At 40.2% G+C, this 22,406-nt stretch overlaps 1 pseudogene; it reads left to right on the top strand.

Moving 5' to 3' along the window:
• Positions 1 to 6,309: 6,309 nt before the first annotated feature.
• LOC125280924 (olfactory receptor-like protein OLF4) lies at positions 6,310 to 7,024 on the top strand (annotated as a pseudogene).
• The last annotated feature ends 15,382 nt before the right edge of the window (positions 7,025 to 22,406 follow it).

Here is a 22,406-nt window from a genome sequence, read left to right as displayed (position 1 = left end):
AGCAATTCAGTAATGTGGCGGGATACAAAATCAATGCTCAGAAATCAGTTGCATTTCTATACACGAACAATGAGACTGAAGAAAGAGAAATTAGGGAATCATTTCCTTTTACAATACCATCAAAAACCACAAGATATCTTGGAATAAACCTAACCAGAGAGGTAAAGGATCTATACTCTAGAAACTACAGATCACTTATGAAAGAAATTGAAGAAGACATACAAAGATGGAAAAACATTCCATGCTCATGGATTGGAAGAATAAACGTAGTTAAAATGTCTATGCTACCCAGAGAAATCTACACTTTCAATGAAATCCTGATCAAAATACCAATGCCATGTTTCAAAGTGCTGGAATAAACAGCCTAAAATTTGTGTGGAACCAGAAAAGACCCCGAATCACCAAGGAAATGTTGAAAAAGAAAAACAAACCTGGGGGCATCACGTTGCCTGATTTCAAGCTATATTACAAAGCTGTGATCAACAAGACAGGATAGTGCTGGTGCAAAAACAGACACATAGACCAGTGGAACAGAATAGAGACTCCAGAAATGGACCCTCGACTCTGTGGTCAACTAATCTTGCAAGCTGGTACAGCCACTTTGAAAAATAGTATGGAGTTTCCTCATGATGTTAAAAATAGAGCTCCCATATGACCCAACAATAGCACTAGTAGGTATTTACCCCAAAGATATAGATGTAGTGAAAAGAAGGGGCAACTGCACCCCAATGTTCATAGCAGCAATGTATACAATAGCTAAACTGTGGAAGGAGCTGAGTTGCCCTTCAACAGATGAATGGATAAAGAAGATGTGGTGCATATATACAATGGAATATTACTCAGCCATCAGAAAAGATGAATACCCACCATTTGCCTCGACATGGATAGACTGGAGGAGATCATGCTATCTGAAATAGCTCAAGCAGAGAATGACAATTATCTTAAAGTTTCACTCATATGTGGAACACAAGGAATAGCATGGAAGACCATAGAGGAAAGGAGGGAAAACTGAAGGGGGGAAATTAGAGAAAGAGAGAGAGAGAGAGAGAGAGAGAGAGAGAGAGAGAGAGACAAACCATGAGAGACTAGGGACTGCGGGAAACAAACTGAGGCTTTCAGAGGGGAGGGGGTTCTGAGGATGGGAGAGCAAGGCGATGGGTATTAGGAGGGCTTATGTTGTGATGAGCACTAGGTGTTATATGCAACTAATGAATCATTGAACACTACATCAGAAACTAATGATGTACTATATGGTGCCTAACTGAACATAATGAAAAAAAAAAGACTAGGAGAAAACTCAAAATTGGGATAATATGCAAGGAGGTTAGAGTTCTGGAAGGCGTGCAAGATCATGAGAAGAAGTAAGAAAAACTGGATTCACCTGACTTCTAATCTGGCCACTTGGTAACAGAATTAGCAGGAAAGAATTTCCTTTCTGTTCAGGCCAGTGGCCCATGGGGAAATTATATGCTCAGAAGTGGGAGTACGATGGAATCATTGCCTAATGAGCAGACACAGGGAGCTGTAAATATCTCGTCTGCTGCAGTCCCTGGCCATGGTCCACACTTGTGCAGGGACAAAACATGATTGCTACTTTGGGGTTCTTAAGTCGAGCTGGGGGATCCATGCTTCATTCCTTCCTGCTGTCCTGTCTGTTAACAAAGCTTTGGTCTCTCTGATCAAGCATCCAGGGATGAATTGGGACCTCCACATGCAGACTTTTATCTTATAGACCCCATCCAGGTGAGTCTCAGAGCCAGCAGGTATTTCAGGAAAGGGTCAGAGAGAATGGAACCTGGGAACCTTTACCTGAGGTCACCTGAGAGCCTAACCAGCCTATCCCAGAGCCAAGCGATTGCATGTTTCTTTGCTGGGTTGACTACAAAGTTTAAAAATATTTATTTAATATATTTTTAAAAGATGTGTTCATGGTGGGAAGTCCAGTTGGACGAGACAGAGAAAGGAATGGGTAGTGTAAAGTGCTTCCAGTGAAATTAGAACATATTCAAAGAGTTTTGCAGCTAAGGTGAGTAGGAAAACAGAGTTTTAGGCTTGGAGGTATGAGCAGTAGATGGAGAGTATTTTCTAAAATTTTTCAGATGGGGTGCATTTAGCTTGTTCTGTATTTATTAGAAGGATCCAGGTCCGTGGAGGTAAATACTATCTTGTGACAGCTGTTTTTGAGACATACATTTCACAGTATCATCTCTTCCATTGGTATTCACTGGGGGAAAAATGTACTTAATATGCATGAAGGGATATACCAAGGGGCATTACTCTGCAAGTATTTTATTACCAAGGAGGCTGAATATATTTTTGTTTTGTTTGCCATTTACTTCCTACATGCAAATTGTTTTTGCAAGTACATTGCTTTCATATACTGGGATCTGTGTGTTTTTATTGTGTTTTGATTGCATTCTTTCTTTTTCTTTTAATTATGTTCTGTTAGTTACCATTTGGTACATCATTAGTTTTTTATGTAGTGTTCAATGGTTCATTAGTTGTGTGTAACACCCAGTGTTCATCTCAACATGTGCGCTCCTTAATACCCATCACCCCAGTACCACATCCCCCAGTACCACCCCTCCCTCTGGAACCCTCAGTTTGTTTCCTGGAGTCCATAGTCTTTCACGGTTTGACTCGCTCTGATTCCACCCCTCCAGTTTTCCCTCCCTTCCCCTAAGAATGGTAATGTTTTCACCAAGTTTGCTGTTTTCCACTTAATCCTTGTATTGTGTTTAGATGTATTTATGGGATCGAGTGAGAGCCTACATACTTTGTGAGGTCCAATCTAACAGTTGGTCACATCGTGTTCCCCTCATTGCTTTTAAACATTGAAATTCTTCTGCATCCTTAGTAGTAAGAACTGTTTTTTATACATATTGTCACCTTATTGCACATCCCATTGTTGTTATTTCTACCATTTTGTATTTTGGAATTAGATCTGTTTTTGTTAAAATAGCAATCACCTCCTGTCATTATGTGAAACAGGCTCTTTTGTATTCAACTAACGATCCCTCCATCTTTTTCATAAGCATGATTGAGTCCATTTTTGGTTACATACAGTCAAATTATAACTTGAGCTACTGCTTCCTGGACTGTGTGTTTAAAAAGAATGTTTTCCCTTTCTTTTACTTCCAAGCCTTTAGCCATTTCAGCCTAAATTAAAGACCCATATTGATGTGACTGTTGCTGCTTTATATCTTTTCTGTAAGATGTTAGTATTAGATATTATTCAGTTTTGTTGAAGAGTTATTTGAATCCACCATATTTAACATGATTTTATTTTCCCTAACATTCTTTCTATCTAATAAATTCACATTTTCTTAAAACTTGTTTCTTTTTTAAATAATTTTTATTTTGTTATATTAGTCACCATACAGTACATCCCCAGTTTTTGATGCAATGTTCCATGATTCATTATTTGCATATAACACACAGTGCACCATGCAATACGTGCCCTCCTTAATACCCATCACGGGCCTATCCCAACCCCCCATCCCCCTCCCCTCTGAAGCCCTCAGTTTGTTTCCCAGAGTCCACAGTCTCTCATGGTTCATTCCCCCTTCTGTAAAACTTGTTTCTATACAAATGCACACCTTTGTGACGCAAAGGCGTGAACAAAGCAGGTGAGGCCCCTGCTCCTTTGCAACATAGATTATAATGGAGAGCAGGGAACTAAGTGTTCATATGATACAGGGTCTTCAAAGATAAATCATATACAGAGAGGGGATGGATTGTCACAGAACATGCCAGATTTCGCAGAGTATGGTCTGGGAAGGTTTCTGCATGTCAGACAAGGAACAGAGAATCAGGACAGTGCATACTCATTGGATTTTGTATCCAACAAGGACCAAACCCCAAAGTCCAAGATAACAAGGAAATGAATGACAGCAAGGAAAGTAAAAGAAGAGCCAGTCTTATCCATTCTTGGGCCACATAAAAAGAAGTGTGGTCAAATAAACAGGGCATGGGAACAGGAATGACAATTAGATAGGGGCCTGAGGTGGACCCCATGATGAAGCCCGTGGGTCAGTCAGCACAGGCTCCCTAGTCTCTGGTGTAACATCAGCACCCATGCTGACTGCCTTTTCCCTCTGCAATCCGGTCTTCAAAGGGACTCTTCTCTCATACTGTTTCTCCCACATTAGCAGGCACAAGCCCTCTATTAAACAATTTTCACCCTTCACTGCAGTAGATTCCAACTTTTTTTAACTGTCCACAGTAAACGTGCCTTTTACATTATGATCAAGCATGTGTGCACATGCGAACACACGAATCTACATGTTTGTACACACACACACATAAAACACAACTGAACAAAGAGAATAACCATTCATATACTAACAGGAAGGAACTATGCTCAACTTTTTACATATATGGACTCAATAGGTCAACCACCTTAGAAGGATGGATATGACTACCTGCACCATTCTGGTGAGAATATTAACATTTTAGAATGAATTGTTTGTCTTCCAAATTCAAACAGCCCACATGTGGTAGATCCAAGACTCAACACTCATTCACTGATTCCAAAATATTGCATTTAATGTGATATAGAAAAGTCTTTTTCCATTTCATCTTCATAAATAACCACTTTTTTTGCACATTGTGTATTTCTTTTTGTCAATTGTGGATTTGTTCATTTTACTCATATTTCTAGTGGAAGTTCATACATTGAGGGGTCTTGACATCATAAATATATCACTCTTTTCTCTTTTGGAAAAATTGGGGGGTTTGCTGCTTTATTAATTATTCTGGGCACCAAGGGGATATATTTAGGGTTGGAATGCTGCCAGACTCAGGGAAGTTTTCTCATCATCATGATCTCTCAGTGACCGCTTGGGCTTATTAGATCTTTCTCCCCCCTTCCTTTTCTCTGTCTCTTTTTAGATTTTTATATTTCTCTAAATACAGGACAAAATGGTCATTTAAAATGGAGCATCAAGTTACATGTTCATGGGAGTCTTACCACCTGGAATTTGGGTACTTTTCTATAATTTTTACGGCAATGAGAATTTGATGTTGAGAGCTTAAAGAGTATGATTTCTTTCTTAAATATTGTAGCTGGGGGTGAGAAGAGCCTGGTAGTCTCATGGCTCCAGGAGTCTGTAGTGTGCCAAAATGGGACTCTTGAAATAGGGGTACCAGAATGTTAACCAACACTTAGAAATAAGGAAAGGATCCTTTAAAAAAATTTTTTTTATTATGTTATGTTACTCACCGTAATACATCATTAGTTTTTGATGTAGTGTTCCATGATTCATTGTTTGCTCCATGCAGTACATGCCCTCCTCAATACCCATCACCAGGCTAGCCCTTCCTCCCATCCCCTCCCCTCCCCTCTAAAACCCTCAGATTGTTTTCTGGAGTCCATACTCTCTCATGGTTCATCTCCCCCTCCGATTCCCCCTCCCTTCATTTTTCAGATCCATTTTTTAAAAGATTTTATTTATTATATATTTGAGAGAGAGAGAGATTGAAAGCATGAGTGGGGGGAGGGGTAGAGGAAGAGGGAGAAGCAGACTCCCCAATAGGCAGGGAGCCCTGCAGTGTGCTCCATTCCAGGACCTTGGGATCATGACCTGAGACAAAGGCAGCTGCTTCCCTGACTAAGCCACTCTGGCACCCGGTTAGGGATCCATTTTTATTGACAGAACTCCTTGTAAACAAAAAATGAAGTGTAAGGAACACCAAATGAAATGAGGACTTCCTGTGTCTTGAAGTCTCCACTACAGCGGGGAGGCCATCTTGTTCCTCAACCTTCCCTAACATAACCTCTCATCACTCTCCCTCTTGCTCTTCTCCTGACTACACTGGCTCCATTTTGAGTCCTGGATATCCATCTGAAACAAGTGGCTTCCTCAGGGCCTTTGCACTGGCTCTTTCTCCTGCAGGGCACACACATGCTCAGATAAACTCGTGTCTTACGTGCAGACTTCCCTGAACTCTGCCTTCAAATGTCACCTTCTTTTAGGTCTTCCTGAACTCCCAAAAAAATAACACCTCATCTATTTTCATTTATGCCTGCTTTTTTTTTCTCCCACTGTCATTGTAATTGTAGCATTTCCACCATGTTACTAATCCCCATTTGTGTTATAATTAATCATTTTTGTGCTAATTTCTAGTCATCGCAACCACCACATGGGACAAGGCAATGATTCCCAAATTTCAGGATTTCTTCTTCTGGGATTATCAAATAATCCAGAACTGCAGCACCTCATATTTGGGCTTTTCCTGTCCATGTACCTGATCATTGTGTTTGGAAACATACTCATCATCCTGGCCGTCAGCTCTGACTCCCATCTCCACACCCCCATGTACTTGTTCCTGGCCAATCTGTCCTTTGTAGACATCTGTTTCACCTCCACCACCGTACCCAAGATGCTGTGGAACATCCAGACTCAGAGCAAAGTGATCACTTATGAAGGCTGCCTAAGCCAGATGTTTTTTTTTTTTTTTCCACACTCTTTGCAGGATTAGATGTCTTTCTCCTGACTGTGATGGCCTATGACCGCTTTGTGGCCATCTGTCACCCCCTGCACTACATGATCACCATGAACCTCTGGCTCTGTGGATTATTGGTTCTGGTGTCCTGGATCATGAGCATCCTGAATTCCTTGTCAGAAAGCTTAATGGTGTCGTGGCTGTCCTTCTGTACAGAGGTGGAAATCCCCCACTTTTTCTGTGAACTCAGATGATCCAACTTGCCTGTTCCGATACATTTTTTAATAACATGGTGATATATTTTGCAGCTGTGCTCCTCAGTGGTGGTCCCCTAGCTGGGGTCCTTTACTCTTACTCTAAGATAGTTTCCTCTGTATGTGGGATCTCATCAGCTCAGGGCAAGTACAAAGCATTTTCCACCTGTGCATCTCACCTCTCCGTTGTCTCCTTATTTTATTGTACGAGCCTAGGAGTGTACTTTAGCTCTGCTGCTCCCCAGAGCTCCCACGCAAGTGCAGTGGCCTCGGTGATGTACACGGTGGTCACGCCCATGCTGAACCCCTTCATCTACAGCCTGAGGAACAGAGACATAAAGAGGGCTCTTATGAGATTCTCTAGGATGGCAGTTCTAAAAGGGACAATTGTGCTGAGGCTGAAGAAGTTGCCATGATTGCAGGGTCGAGGCCTTAGAATCAAAAGGTGTGTTTTTTTAATGCAGATTTTGGAAGTAGAACTTGCTTCCTTGATTTATTTCCTGTAATTTCCATCTTGTTTATTTTGACCTCTTGTACAATGTATTTACTCACTTTATTAAGCTTACTGATATCTTTGATACCCAGGAGATTTTCCCTTTGTCATTTTCCTACTCTCTCAAAGTTATTTCTAACATTGTATGTGATATATTTGGAAATTCTCACTTATTTCAAAGGACTACATGGATCTGCTAAGAACAATTTCTTCTCAAATGAAATACATCATAATGAATATTTTTCTTTTGTTTTACTAAAAAAAAAAAACAGTCATGAGTCATACTACTCCTATGGAAAATCTACTTTTGGCCACCATAGCTATTTATATAAATTTATAACAGAAAAATCTGAGACTGTGTTTCCCTTTGTAACATCATTCCTTTGTGCATCACTACCTTCACTGCTCTTCTGAGAATGCAGACTTTGGCGTACTGTTTGTTATAGCTGTTCATGGTGATCTTCCTACATATTAGGAGCCCTGTTGTATAACACGGCTTGTGTCCACCATGCCTCCCATAGTCACTCGCAATAGAAATGATAATAAAATACATGTCTCCAAATGGAATCTACACAGAAAGACAAATATGGAAAAAATAGATTGACATAACGTGACCTTAGAGTCAAACGTGACTTTAAGGATGATGAAGAGAATATTAACACATACATTTATTCCTATGCAAAATACTTCTTTCTCAGATGCTTCATCTACTCATTGAAATATGAATTATCAGGGTCCGTCTGTAAGGGATAGTTAGTAAGATGAAACACTGGTGATATGTTTGGATTTTATTAAATTATTTTCTGGTTTCTGGTTGAAAACTTCCAGTGCTGCATACGAATATGATTCCTTCCATTTCACTAAATGAAACATCTCCCACTATTCTAAACTTTGCCATAACCTCTAAATACACAGTGAATGAACGTCAGTATCATCTATTATATATGATCCTCATAACCACAGGAGGACTCACCAGCAAGCCTTGCCTCCTGTCCACGATGTGATCCATAGTCTCAAGTTCTGTGCAAACAGGCATGCCTTTCCGACCTTTCCATGTTATCACCAGGGGCCACAATGGAGTTTTATTTATTTATTTATTTATTTATTTATTTATTTATTTATTTATTATTTTTAAAGATTTTATTTATTTATGTGACAGGGACAGCCAGCAGAGAGGGAACACAAGCAGGGTGAGTGGGAGAGGAAGAAGCAGGCTCCTAGCAGAGGAGCCTGATGTGGGACTCGATCCTGGAACTCCAGGATCATGCCCTGAGCCGAAGGCAGATGCTCAATGACTGCACTACCCAGGTGCCCCATATTTTTAATATAGTTATATGAAATAAACTTCAAGAACAGAGTAATCATGGAGGCTAACTTCAAGTATCAGAACAAATGCCTAGAATAAAAAGATCATATTACTACAAACACCATCAGTTCTTCCTGACTTGATTATTCTATCAGTTAGCAATTGCTGCATACAAAGCGTCCTAAAATAACATGGCTCGATATAATGTCTTTATTATTGCAGGGGATTGGAGGGTAGAGAGTTGTTCTGATCACCCCAGGGCTCCACATGAGTTCTTTTTCAGGGGCAATCTCTGCATTGTGTTTCTAAGGCTCATCCATGACATGTGTGGCTGTAGTGCCCTTCTGTCCTGAAAAATCTATGCCATTTTACTCATTTTATATATGTAGGCTAATCTTCTACTTAGAAAAAAATGTGTTTATCAAAAGTGAATTGTCTTAATTTACTTCAACTATTTTAATATCCACATGTGAACCTTTGTTTTTTCACAGTTAGAAGACAGTCTCCCACCACATTAGGTGTGACTCAGATACCTGCACTCCAGATCTGACTCTGAGTCATGCCCCACTAGAATTTTTAAATTCTAATTATTTTATTGGAACATTACTGCATGTGACAAACTGTACATATTTAAAGTGTACAATTTTAGGAATTGAAAGAGTCATTGAAAAATCATGGGTACATACTGCATGGTTCCATCTCCATAGAACTCAAGAAGGTGCAGAATAAATTCAAATTATTCGTTATGCAATTGTTAGGGTGTAATCCTTTCTTCCTACATTTTCTTCTGGAGGCAATGTGGAATCATAAACATAACTTCAAGCGATGTTGTAAGGCAAGATGCAATGTGTGGAAATACTTTCTTGGGTCCAAAGAGTGTTCAAGACTAAGGGTTGTGTGTATGTAAATGTATGTATAGTCATGTACATATTTATTTCAAAAAACACACTCGTGCATATATATGCATGCACAAAACTCACTGCACTCATTATAACCCATTATAACCTATCTAATGTGTTGAAAGAAAGCTTGAAAGAAACTTGGAGGGTAAAGAAATGAAAAGAGTGAACGTTTGCATTCACATAAAATCCTAGGAATGTAGAAATTTAGACAAAACAATTTAGAGTAGGAGATTGGAGGCAAGATGGTGGACAAGAAGGGGACCTCATTTCCACTGGTACCTTGAATTTAGCTGGATATCTACCAAACCATTTTGCACACCCATAAAATCAGCCTGGGATGTAAGAATATATATCTGGAATTCTACAAGCAGAAAAGTGACTGCAAGGTAGGATGTGCAGAGTCGTGAATCTGCAGGGAGATATAAGAAGATAAACAGAAGGGGGGGGGGAACCTCCCTATGCTGGCTTCTGGGAAGTGGTAGAACACTGGAGCACAAAATTTGAACCCTCAGAATTCTGTTCTAGGGAGAGACATCCCTCTCTGAAAGGGGCTCTGTAAATGAAAAGGCAGAATTCTAGGTAGGGCACTGTGGTTTCAGGATACAAGGAGGTGCAGAGCAAAAGGAGGGGTCCCTGAACCAGTAGAGTACCCGAGCAGTGGAGCCAGGAAGCAGGTTATGGTCCAGTGAGCCCAGGAAGGGATTCTTAGCTCAGCTCTCCATAAACAATGAGTCAGTTTTTTTTTTTTCATTTAGTTAATTTAAATACGTATGAAGAATTTGAGTGTCCAATTCACACAAGAAACTGACAAGTGTGAGAGCTGAGAACCAAGACCCTTCCACTCCCTTAACAGCAGACTCCTCGGTATCAGGCAGAGTTGCCACCACCTCGCCAGCAGATAGATGAGGTTTATGTAAGAGAAGCCAACAGCTTCTTTGCTCACACTGGAAAGCCCGTAAGCTGCACTGAGCCCTACACAGTCACCTGTAGAAGATGACAGGAAGACTCTCAATGAGATGGCCTGAGGGCAGTTCACTCACAAAGTCACACTCTGGGTTTTATTTGTAGAAGTGGTCCTTACGACGTCAAACCAACCAAACTCTTCCCTAGCTCAGTGGCTCTTCCACTTCCAGAGGTGAAGAACGTGATCATAAAAGGAGCAGAGAGGGAACACAAGCAGGGGGGCAATGTCCAAGTTCGCTGCTTCCAGAGAGAGGTCGCAGTCAGAGACCATGGTCCCTGCAGTGTGCTGCCGGCTGCCACTCCTCATCGTGGCCAGGCCACTCTTTTCTTTGGCATCCTGAAAAAAAATTGGAAACTGCATCCATATCCAGGCAAAAACTTCACAGGGTGGTAGCAGTCCAGAAAAGGTTTTAGTGCAGTGCTCAGATATGATCCAGGAGCTTCAGGTGCCCCCTTGAGCTAGCCGCCACTGGTAGTTTTAAAATCACAAAGCAGGGGGGGAGATGGAGGAGAAGTAGGGGACCTATTTCAAACGGGCCCCTGAATTGAGCTGGATATCTGCCAGACCACTCTGAACACCTATGAAATCAGACTGAAATGTAAGAAGTTACATCTGAATCTCTACGAACAAAACATCATTGGCAGTTGGTCTCGAGGTATGAAGTGGGGAGCCGAGAGTCTGGTAACAGATATCGGAAGATAAATGGAAAGGGGAGGGAGACTCCATGGTCTTGTGCTGGGAAGGCAGAAGCCTGTACTGGGAAGCAGGCTGGACTCACAAGCCGGTAGTGGTGGGGAAAGGTCTTTAGGGCAGCCCCCCAGACTGAAACCTGGAGCTCGGGGGCACGCAGATGAATCAGGGGTGGCTGGCTGTTTTAAGCACAAAGGGCAGAGACATGCTGGCCCTGGGAGCGAGGACTGGGAGAGTGGCTGTGGGGTGCACAACCCGGCACGCTGCAGGGTTTTAGCAGCACTGGCAGAAATGGAGTCAGTGTTGCCTGGAGAGCTCAGTGAGGAGCAGACTGTGATCTCTCTGTTCTGAGACAGAGGTTTGGATATGGTGACTGCTGCTCTGACTCTCAGAAGAGACATGGATGTGGAAAGCACCAGGCAAGCTGCAAGAGAACAAAAGCCCCCAAAACCAGTTCTCACTGAGCTCATCCTTCCCACGCTGGGGGCAGGCAGGGTTGCCTGAGTATCAGCTCGGCAAGCCCCTCCCCCAGAAGGCAGCCTGGAAGAACAAGAAGCCCACATCCCTAAGATCCCTAGAAAACAGGTGCAACCTACTTGGGTCTTGGTCAATAATTTGGACTCTGTCCATTCCCTCAACCACACCTCATCAGAATGAAAAAGAGGAGGAACCCCCAACAAAGGAAAGAAACAGAGACTGTGGCCTCTGCCACAGAACTAATGGATATGGATATAACCAAGATGTCAGAAATGGATTTCAGAGTAACAATTATCAAGATGATATCTAGGATTGAGAAAAATATTAACAAAAATATAGAAGCACTAAGGGCAGAAATGAGATCTAATCAGGCCGAACTTAGAGATGCTATGAATGAAATGCAGTCTAAACTGGATGAACTAGGAAGATCGGTAGGGGAAGAAAGGGATAAAGAAGGGGGGGTAAGCAGAAGGGGGAATGAAGCATGAGAGACTATGGACTCTGAGAAACAAACTGAGGGCTTCAGAGGGGAGGGGGTGGGGGAATGGGATAGGCTGGTGCTGGGTAGTAAGGAGGGCACGTATTGCATGGTGCACTGGGTGTTATACGCAAGTAATGAATCATGGAACTTTACATCAAAAACCAGAGATGTACTGTATGGTGACTAACATAATATAATAAAAAAAATAAATAAATGAATAAAAAAATAAACTGGATGCTTTGACTGCAGGGTAAATGAAGCAGAAGAACAAATTAGTGATTTCGAGGGTAAGATGATAGAAAAGAAGGAAAATGAGGTGGCGATGGAAAAACAAATCTAATTTCAAGAAATTAAGCTGAGAGAGATTACTGACTCAATGAAACTTTCCAATATCAGAATTATCAGGAGAAAGGGAGAGGTCTAGAAGATATATTGGAGCAAATCATAGCTGAGAACTTCCCTAATCTGGGGAAGAAAAGAAGCATTCATGTCCAAGAGGCAGAGAGGACCCCTCCCAAGATCAATGAGAACAGACTGACACCACGACATATAATAGTACAATTTGCAAATCTTAGATCCAATGAAACAATCTTGAAGTGGTGAGAGAGGAAGAGATTTCTTACATACAGAGGGAGGAACATCAGAATAACATCAGACCTATCCACAGAGACCTGGCAAGCCAGAAAGGGCTGGCAAGACATATTCAGGGTACCAAATGAGAAGAACACATAGCCAAGGATACTGTATCCAGCAAGGCTGTCATTCAGCATGGATGGAGAGACAAGGAGCTTCCAAGACCGGCAGAAACTGAAAGAATATGTGACCACCAAGCCAGCCCTGCAAGAAATATTAAGGGGGGTTCTATAAAAGGAAAAGACCCCAAGAGTGATACAGAGCAAAAATTTACAAAGACAATCTATAGAAACAAGGACTTCACAGGCAACATGACAATATTAAAATCATACCACTCAATAATCACTTTCAATGTGAATGGCCTAAATGCTCCCATAGAATACCACAGGGTTGCAGATTGGTTAAAAAGACATGAGCCATTCATATGCTATCTACAAGAGACTCATTTTCAACCTAAAGATACATCCAGACTGAAAATGAAGGGATGTAGAACAATTTTTCATGCCAACGGACCTCAAAAGAAAGCTGGGGTAGCAATTCTCATATCAGACAGATTAGATTTTAAGCTGAAGACTGTAGTTAGAGATACAGAAGGACACTATATTATTCTTAAAGGGTGTATCCAACAAGTGGATATGACAATTATAAATATCTCTGCCCCCAACAGGGGAGTAACCAACTACCTAAGCCAACACTTATTCAGAATAAAGAGACATATAGATAACAATACATTAATAGTAGGGGACCTCAACTCTCCACTCTCAGCAATAGACAGATGATCTAAGCAGAAAATCAACAAAGAAACGAGAGCTTCAAATGACACACTGAACCCGATGGATCTCATAGATATATACAGAACACTACACCCTAAAACAACAGAATACTCATTCTTTTTGAATGCACATGGACCTATCTCTAGAATAGACCATATACTGGGTCACAAAACAGGTCTCAACTGATACCAAAAGACTGAGATTATTCCCTGCATATTCTCAGACCACAATGCTTTGAAACTGGAACTCAATCACAAGGAAAAATTTGGAAGAAACTCAAACACTTGGAAACTAAGAACTATCCTGCTCAAGAATGATTGGGTAGGGGCGCCTGGGTGGCACAGTCGTTAAGTGTCTGCCTTCGGCTCAGGGCGTGATCCCAGCATTCTGGGATCGAGCCCCACATCAGGTTCCTCGGCTAGGAGCCTGCTTCTTCCTCTTCCACTCCCCCTGCTTGTGTTCCCTCTCTCGCTGGCTGTCTCTGTCAAATAAATAAATAAAAAAAAAATCTTTAAAAAAAAAAAAAAGAATGATTGGGTAAACCAGGACATTAAAGTGGAACTTAAGCAATTTATGGAAACCAATGAGAATGAAAACACATCGGTCCAAAAACTATGGGACACAGCAAAGGCGGTTGTAAGGGGGAAATACTAAGCCATTCAAGCCTCACTCAAAAGAATAGAAAAATCTAAAATGCAGTCCTTATGCTCAAACCTTAAGAAGCTGGAGATGGAACAGAAGAACAGGCCTAAGCCACACACGAAAAGACAATTGATTAAGATTAGAGCAGAGATCAATGAATTAGAAACCAGAAATACAGTAGAGCAGATCAACAAAACTAGAAGCTGGTTCTTTGAAAGAATTAATAAGATTGATAAGCTACTGGCAAGTCTTATTCAAAAGAATAGATAAGGACCCAAATTAATAAAATTTTGAATGAAAGGGGAGAGATCACGACTAACACCAAGGAAATAGAAACAATCATTAGAAACTATTATCAACAACTATATGCCAATAAATTAAGCAATGAAGAAGCAAGTGTGTGTGTGTGTGTGTGTGTGTATACATATATACATATATACATGTATATATACATATATACATATATATTTACTATAAATCACAATATCTCATTTATAAATGTAGTATTGGAACAAGCCTTGATTGGAATTCTGTCAAAATGCTTCCCAGTCTCAACCAGACATGATTTGCCCCTGGCAATATTTGCCCATGTCTGAGGGATGCTGCTGAACATTTATAATCCTGAGACAGCACCCAACAGAAATATTTAACCAGCCCCAAATATCAACAGTGGGATGGTGAGAAATATGATTCTAGACCAGCATTTCTCTACTTTCATTGTGAATACAAATCACAAAAGTTTGTAGTTAAAATGCAAAGTCTGATTCATTAGGTCTCTTAGGGGCCCAGGGACTCTGCATTTCTAACAAGCTCCCAGGTGGTGTTGATGTTGCAGGTCCTGGTCTAAGGGGCACAGTTTGAGAGCAAGACTGTGCTCCTGTGTTAGAGTCACATGTAAGTAGTTTTTGGTCATCTCCACTAAGAATCTCCTGTGTTTGTAATTTTGGAAGAAAAAGTTTCCACATAACTCTATAGGTGTTGATAAATTCTCTGTTCAAGTCTTTTATATAAGGGCTCTTGAGTGACATCAGATAATTTATATTTGAAGAAGACTTTGTAGTAGGCAGAACAAGGGCTTCCAAAAGATGTCCACATCCTGATCCAAAGCAAGGAGAAATGCAGCTAGTAGATGGAATGAGGCTGCTAATCCCTGATCTTCATATAAAAAGGTTAGCCTGGATTATCTAGATGGGACTAGTGTAATCACAGTAGTACCCTAAATGTGAAAGAGGGAGGACAAAGAATTGGAATCTGAGAGACATTTTCAGATTCTCTGCTGTAGATTTGAAGATTGAAGGAGAGCCACGAGACAAGAAAGGTCGCCACTGAAAAGTGAAATAGGAAAGGGAGTGAATTCCCCTCTGGAGTGTCCAGAAGGATCACAGCTCTGTAGACCTTTTAATTTTAACACAGTGAGAGCCATTTCATGCTTCTGACTTTCTAGAAACTTAGGATAAATCTGTGTTTTAAGCCACTCATGTGGTCATCTGTTACAGCAGGAATTGGATACAGACATTTGTCCAGAAAAAAAATTGTTTGTAGGAATGGAGTTTGAGCCTTTCAACTCATTCAATGAACTTCCCTTAGGTTAAGGCATTTGGTATTGAAATCCCTCCTTAACTGAAAGGAGATAATTAGTTTTAGTTTGGACATATTCTGCCCCGTTAGCTGGACAGTGATTTCCCGCTGCATAAATGTAAATGTGGTTTTGACTCTGAGGCTCTTGAAGATTTGAGGTAAAATACAATTCTTTATTAAAATTAAGAAAATCTTTGTGTCAAAATTCTACATTCTTTCTCTTTTATGATGATTCAAATGTTTCTTCTTGTCATGTGTATCCCTTCCAATGTTCAGGTTTTCTTCCAACACAACAGATGGGATTTAAATATGTCTCTGTGTGTCTACATAAATGTGTGAATGTGTTTATTTGAGAGCAAGATGTATACAAATGTACACACACATAAACGTACTCACAGTCCTAATCTTGAACGTTTCCTTTGGATTCAACAATGTGCTTCTCCATGTTTATTTCTGATGACTGTAAGAAAGACAGACTTCATTAGAGTTCCTTCCAGGTAACTAAGAGAGGCCAGAAGGACATGCCTCTTTGCACAAAAGATGTGACCTGAAGTACATGACTGGACAGGAATTCAACCTCCTTAATGAGTCATCCTCTGATCTTGAGCATATATATAGATGATATACAATGAATGATATTGATCTTGTTCAATCATTGCCTATTTCGTGGCTATGACAAAATTTAGAAAAGGAGATATTTCATTTAGAGCAGAGGAAAGAGTCCTATTGTGTGTAGCAGAAAGATATAGATGATGAAATAAACACACCATAAACGTGCTCTCTAATTCTTCACTCCAACGGGGAAAACCCAACTCTTCTCCATGGATATCAAACTATATATTCAGTGAATAGGTGGGCAGCATAAAGTGAAATATTTTGCTCAGTAATGCGAAGTATACTTTCAATTCTTTTTCATCATACTAAGATCTTTCCTGGCCCAAAGGCCATATGAAGCTAATCTCTTTATTCTTTGTTTTTGTTTTTGTTGTTGTTATTTATTTATTTATTTATATTTAAGTTCAATTACCCAAGTTATAGTACATCATTAGGTTTTGATACAATGTTCAATGATTCACTAGTTGAGTATAATATATTTATTCTAATACATGTATCGGTGTATACTCCACTTGGAGACATGTACTTGGTAATCATATTGCCAATTAGTGTGGTGGACACAGCTGCATAGAGGGACATGATCATAAGAAGGAGAATGAAGTTCAGTGACTCCCTATAGGACAAACTATAAGTTAGTCTACATCATCAGGATGAGCAGTGAAGGCAGAGATCTACAAAGTAATCATGCACAAAAAAGTGAATAATTTGAGTCTCATACTTTCCTTTATTATAAAATTACATAAATGCCTTCACTTACCAAAAGTAGTTTTTCTATATGAATATTATGACTCATGACTATCCTTTCAGCAAAACAAGAGAAAAATTACTTGGAATGATATATGTTGTTTGAGTAGAAAGTAATCTTATGAAATCCATGGTGCCCCATGACATAAATGGGAATTTCCAAATATATTTGATCAGAGCTGGGAAAAACTTTGAAAAAGTAGCACATGGACAAAGGGGAGAACTGTCTGTACTTCAGGCAGAGCAGAAGCTCAATAAAGTGAGTTATTTAAATGTATAAAGAAGTTGAATTCAAACAAATGGAAATTCCAGGAAATAAATAGAAGGAGTAGATTCTATATCCATACTCTCATCAAAGAATAACAGTTCCTGGTTCTGAGGCTGTGAGCCCTGCAAACATGGGCAATTCTTTGGTCCTAGGATGATGGGCCCTTACATCACTGGAAGCTCAATGATTCCTTTCAGAGCCCTCTTTATGTCTCTGTTCCTCAGGCTGTAGATGAAGTGGTTGAGCATGGGTGTGACTACCGTGCACATCACAAAGCCTTCTGCACTTGAATGGGAGCTCTGGGTAGCAGCAGAGTTAAGGTACACTCCTAGGATTGTACAATAAAATAAGGAGACAACAGAGAGGTGAGATGCACAGACGGAAAGTCCTTTATACTTGCCCCAAGCTCCGAAGATCTCACATGTGGAGGAAACTACCTTAGATTAAGAGTAGAGTATCCCAGCCAGGGGAGCACCACCCAGTAGCAAAGTTGCATGCCCAACTACCTGATTGAGATCGCAAAAAAAAATGAGGGATTTCCATCCCTATATAGAAGGACAGCAGCAACAGCATTAAACTATGTAACAAGGAATTGGGAACACTTATGAACCAGGACACTACAGCCAGCAGTCCACAAAGCTGGGGATTCATGCTAACTGTGTATTGCAAGGGGTGACAGATGGCCACGAAGCAGTCATAGCTCATTGATGACAGGATAATGTCATCCAACTCTGCACAGAGTAGGAAAAAATACATCTGGATGAGGTAGTCTGCATAGTTAATGATCTTGCTATGAGTCTGGAAGTTCCACAGCTTCCTCAGGACGGTGGTGGAGGTAAAAGAGATGTCTACAAAGGACAGGTTGGTGAGGAAGAAGTACATGGGGGTGTGGAGGTGGGAGTCAGAGCTGACAGCCAGGATGATGAGCAGATTCCCAAACACAGTGATCAGGTACATGGAGAGGAAAAGCCCAAATATGAGGGGCTGCAGTTCTGGGTCCTCTGAAAATCCCTGAAGAAGACACTCTGAAATTCATGTGTCATTTTGTAGTACCATGTGTTGGAGATGACCACTAGGAATGAGAGAAATAACATGATAAATTTTCAAGCAAATGCAGTGTTTATTTTTTTTATCATTTTTTATTTTACTCTTTCTGTTTTCATTTAAAATTTTTATTTAAAAACCAGTTAGTCAACCTACAGTGTAATATTAGTTTCTGGTGGAAAATATAGTGATTCAACATTTCCATACAGCACCCAGTGCTCATCAGGACAAGTGCCCTCCTTTATCCCCACCACCTGTTTCCCCCATCCTCTCACCCTCCTTCCTCTGGCAACCGTCACTTTGTTCTGTGTAATTAAGACTTGGTTTCTTGGTTTGTCTCTCTCTCTCTCTTTTTCCCTGAAAGCTTCCTTTGTTTTGTTTCTTAATTTACACATGTGAAATCATATGGTATTTGTCTTTCTCTGATCAAGTTATTTCACTTAGCACAATACTCTCTAGCTCCATACATGTCATTGTAAAGAACAAGATTTAATTCTTTTTGATGACTGAATAATATTCCGTTGTATATAAATACCAATTTCTTATCCATTCATCAGTGTATAGACACTTGGGTAGTTTTCACAGTTTGGGTATTGTAGATAATGCTGTTATAAACTTTGGAGTGCATGTGTCCCTCTGGATTGGTATTTTTGTATTCTCTGGGTAAATACATAGTAGTGTAATTGCTGGATTATAGGGTTATTCTATTTTTAACTGTTTGAGGAACCTCCATACTGGTTTCCAGAGTACCTGCACCAGTTTTCATTCGCACCAACAGGGCAAGAAGGTTCTTCTTTCTCCACATCCTCGCCATGCCTTGTTGATTTTAGCCATTCTGACAGGTGTGAGGTGGTATCTCATTGTAGTTTTGATTTGTATTTCCCTTGAGGATGAGTGATGTTGAGCTTCTTTTCATGCATCTGTTGGCCAACTGTATGTCTTCTTTGGAAAAGTGTCTTTTCATGTCTTCTGTTCATTTCTTAACTGGATTATTTGTTTTTTGGATGTTGAGTTTGATACGTTCTTTATAGATTTTGGATACTAACCATTTATCAGATATGTCATTTGCGAATATCTTTTCCCATTCCATAGGTTGCAGCATTACGTATTTACCCAAAGGATACAAAAATACTAATTCAAAGGAATACATGTACCCCAAGCATTATAGCAGCAATGTCTATAACAGAAAAAGTATGGAGAGAGCCCAAATGTCCATCGAGGGATGAATGGATAAAGGAGTTTGGTATATATACATACACACACTGGAATAATCCTCAGCCATCAAAAGGAATGATTCTTGCCATTTGCAATGATGTGGATGGTGCTAGAGTGTATTATGCTAAGTGAAATAAGTCAGAGAAAGATGTATACCATATGATTTCACTCATGTGTGGAGTTTAAGAAAGAAAACAAAGAACACAGTGGGAGAAAAATAAGAGAGGCAAACCAGGAAACAGACTCTTATCAATGGAGAACAAACTGAGGGTTGCTGGAGGGAGCTGGGTGGGGGGATGGGTAAAAAATATGATGGAAATGAAGGAGGGCACTTGTGGTGATGAGCACCAGGTATTGTATGGAAGTGTTGAACGACTAAATTCTACTCTGAAGCTAATATTACTCTGTATGTTAACGAACTGGAATTTAATAAAAAACTTGGAGAAAAAAAAGAAAAGTCTATAGGGTCCAATGATGGAGAAAGAAGATATATATATACATATATATACATATATATACATATACATATATATATATATGTATATATATATATATATACATACATACACACACACACACACACACACACACACACACACATACATATAAAATCATGCTCATGTCAGCTAGTGACACGTGCCATGAAGGAAAAGAAACAAAAGTGGGTATAAAATGGAGTAGGGGGGTGCAAAGTAGTTCAGGAAAACCTGCAAAGAAGGGGACATTTTAACAGAAGCTTCAGGAAAAGGCAAAGCATGAGACAGAAGGATATCCGTATTCCCTTGCATGGAAAGCAGAGCAAAGGCCCTGCAGAAGGCACTTACTGCAGATCTGCAGATCTCAACATGCAGTCAGTGCGGTGAGGGAATGAGCAAGAGGGAGAGAGATGAGAAGTGGTGGCAGAGAATGTTGAGGACCAAGGTGGCTTTCCTGCCACTGATGGGACTTCAAGACATAGGGAGTCCTTCCTTCACATGGTGTTCTTTGCATCTTATTAATTCTGTTCCAAGGTGTTCTGTGAGTATAGATCCCGTCCTTATTTCCCTTTATTGGTGAACATTCTGGTATTTAAAGGTCACATATTGGAGTATATGAACTCGGGTACCATTGCCCTGAGGACTGCTCATGCCCCACAACACACACACACACATAGTGCACTCTGACCTCCTGGCACTGTGTTACTATCATGCTTTTCTGTCTCTCAGCCACAGTAATGCTGAAAGAAATGGTACAAGGCAAGCTGTCAACATCAAATTACCTTTACCTAGAAAAATGTGTAAATAGTACTTAAATTCTAGTGAGTAAGACTTCTAAGGACATGGAAACACGGGGCTCCATTTTAATATGATCATCTTGTGTCCTGTATTTAAAGAAACATAAAAAAAAACACCATTCCAAAAACACAGAGTGGAAGGAAATGGACACAAGGGACAAAGGAGATCTAATAAGCTCAGGCAGTCCCTGAGAGATTGATGAGAAGAAAGCTTCCCTGGTTCTGGCAACATTCCAGCCCCAGTTCACCTCCCTTGATGCTCAGAATAAATAACAAGGCAGAAAAAAACACAATTCATCCAAAGAAGAAAGGAGTGGTATTTTTAAGGCGTCAGGACATTTTACTGATTGAATATCCCTCTAGAAAAATGTGCAAAGGGAATAAACCTGCAATTCACAACAGAAAATATACAGTGTATGACAACATCAGGGGATTTCTTTAAAAAGATTATTTATTTATTTATTTATTTGAGAGAGAGAGACAAAGATAACAACAGAGAGCATGAGGGAGATGAGCAACAGGTGTGGGGAGGACAGGAAGAGGCAGGCTTGATCCCAGCACTCTGGGATCATGACCTGAGCTGAAGGCGAACACTTAACCAACTGAGACACGCAGGTGTCCCCATAAGGGGACTTTTAAAAATGAAATAATAAAAGACTTTTACAAATTATTTTATTTTATTTTAATTAATTAATTTATTCTATTTTTATTTATTTATTTATATTTTATAAAGATTTTATTTATTTATTTGACAGAGAGAGAGAGAGACAGCCAGCGAGAGAGGGAACACAAGCAGGGGGAGTGAGAGAGGAAGAAGCAGGTTCCCAGCAGAGCCGGGAGCCTGATGTGGGGCTCGATCTCAGGACCCTGGGATCACACCCTGGGCCAAAGGCAGATTCCCAACAACTGAAACACCCAGGTGCCCCTTTTTTTTTTATTTTTTAAAGATTTTATTTATTTATTTGATAGGAAGAGAGAGATTACAAGCAAGGGGAGCAGCAGGGAGGAAGAAGCAAGCTCCTGCTGAGCAGAGAGCCCGATGTGGGGCTTGATCCCAGGACCCTGGGATCATGACCTGAGCCAAGGGCAGACACTTAACTGACAAAGCCACCCAGGTGCCCCTGTATGACTCCTTTAATAGAGCAATCTGTATACTATATTTAAAAAAGTATTTTTATTGAAGTGTAGTTGACACACAATGTTGCATTAACTTCATGTGTACAACATTGTGATTCAACCCTCAACTCTTTATGTTATGCTGTGCTCACCACAAAAGTCAAACTATATACTAGATGCAGTTTATTATGTGTAATCATACTTCAACAATAGAGTTGAAAGGAAAACGTCTAGCGGAACATGGGTTAGGGTAGGATCTAGAGCACTGACATAGCTGATTCACATTGGGCAGGGATGGAAGCTATCTCTTCTAACCAGAAACAAAGCAGGGTGTCTATATGGATATGGAACAATGAAATTAAATTAAGACAATTCATATTTGATATGCCTGTTCTAATTCACTACCAGGTATTGATTTTATATTCAAAGCTCTCTTTCCCATAGAACAAACAAAACACAACATGAGTAAAAGAAAGGAAATAACAGATCAG

The sequence above is a fragment of the Ursus arctos genome, unplaced genomic scaffold, assembly GCF_023065955.2.
Source record: "Ursus arctos isolate Adak ecotype North America unplaced genomic scaffold, UrsArc2.0 scaffold_14, whole genome shotgun sequence".
Classification (NCBI taxonomy): domain Eukaryota; kingdom Metazoa; phylum Chordata; class Mammalia; order Carnivora; family Ursidae; genus Ursus; species Ursus arctos.
The sequence above is the reverse complement of the archived record's forward strand: the minus strand, read 5'-3'. Positions and strand labels throughout refer to the sequence as shown.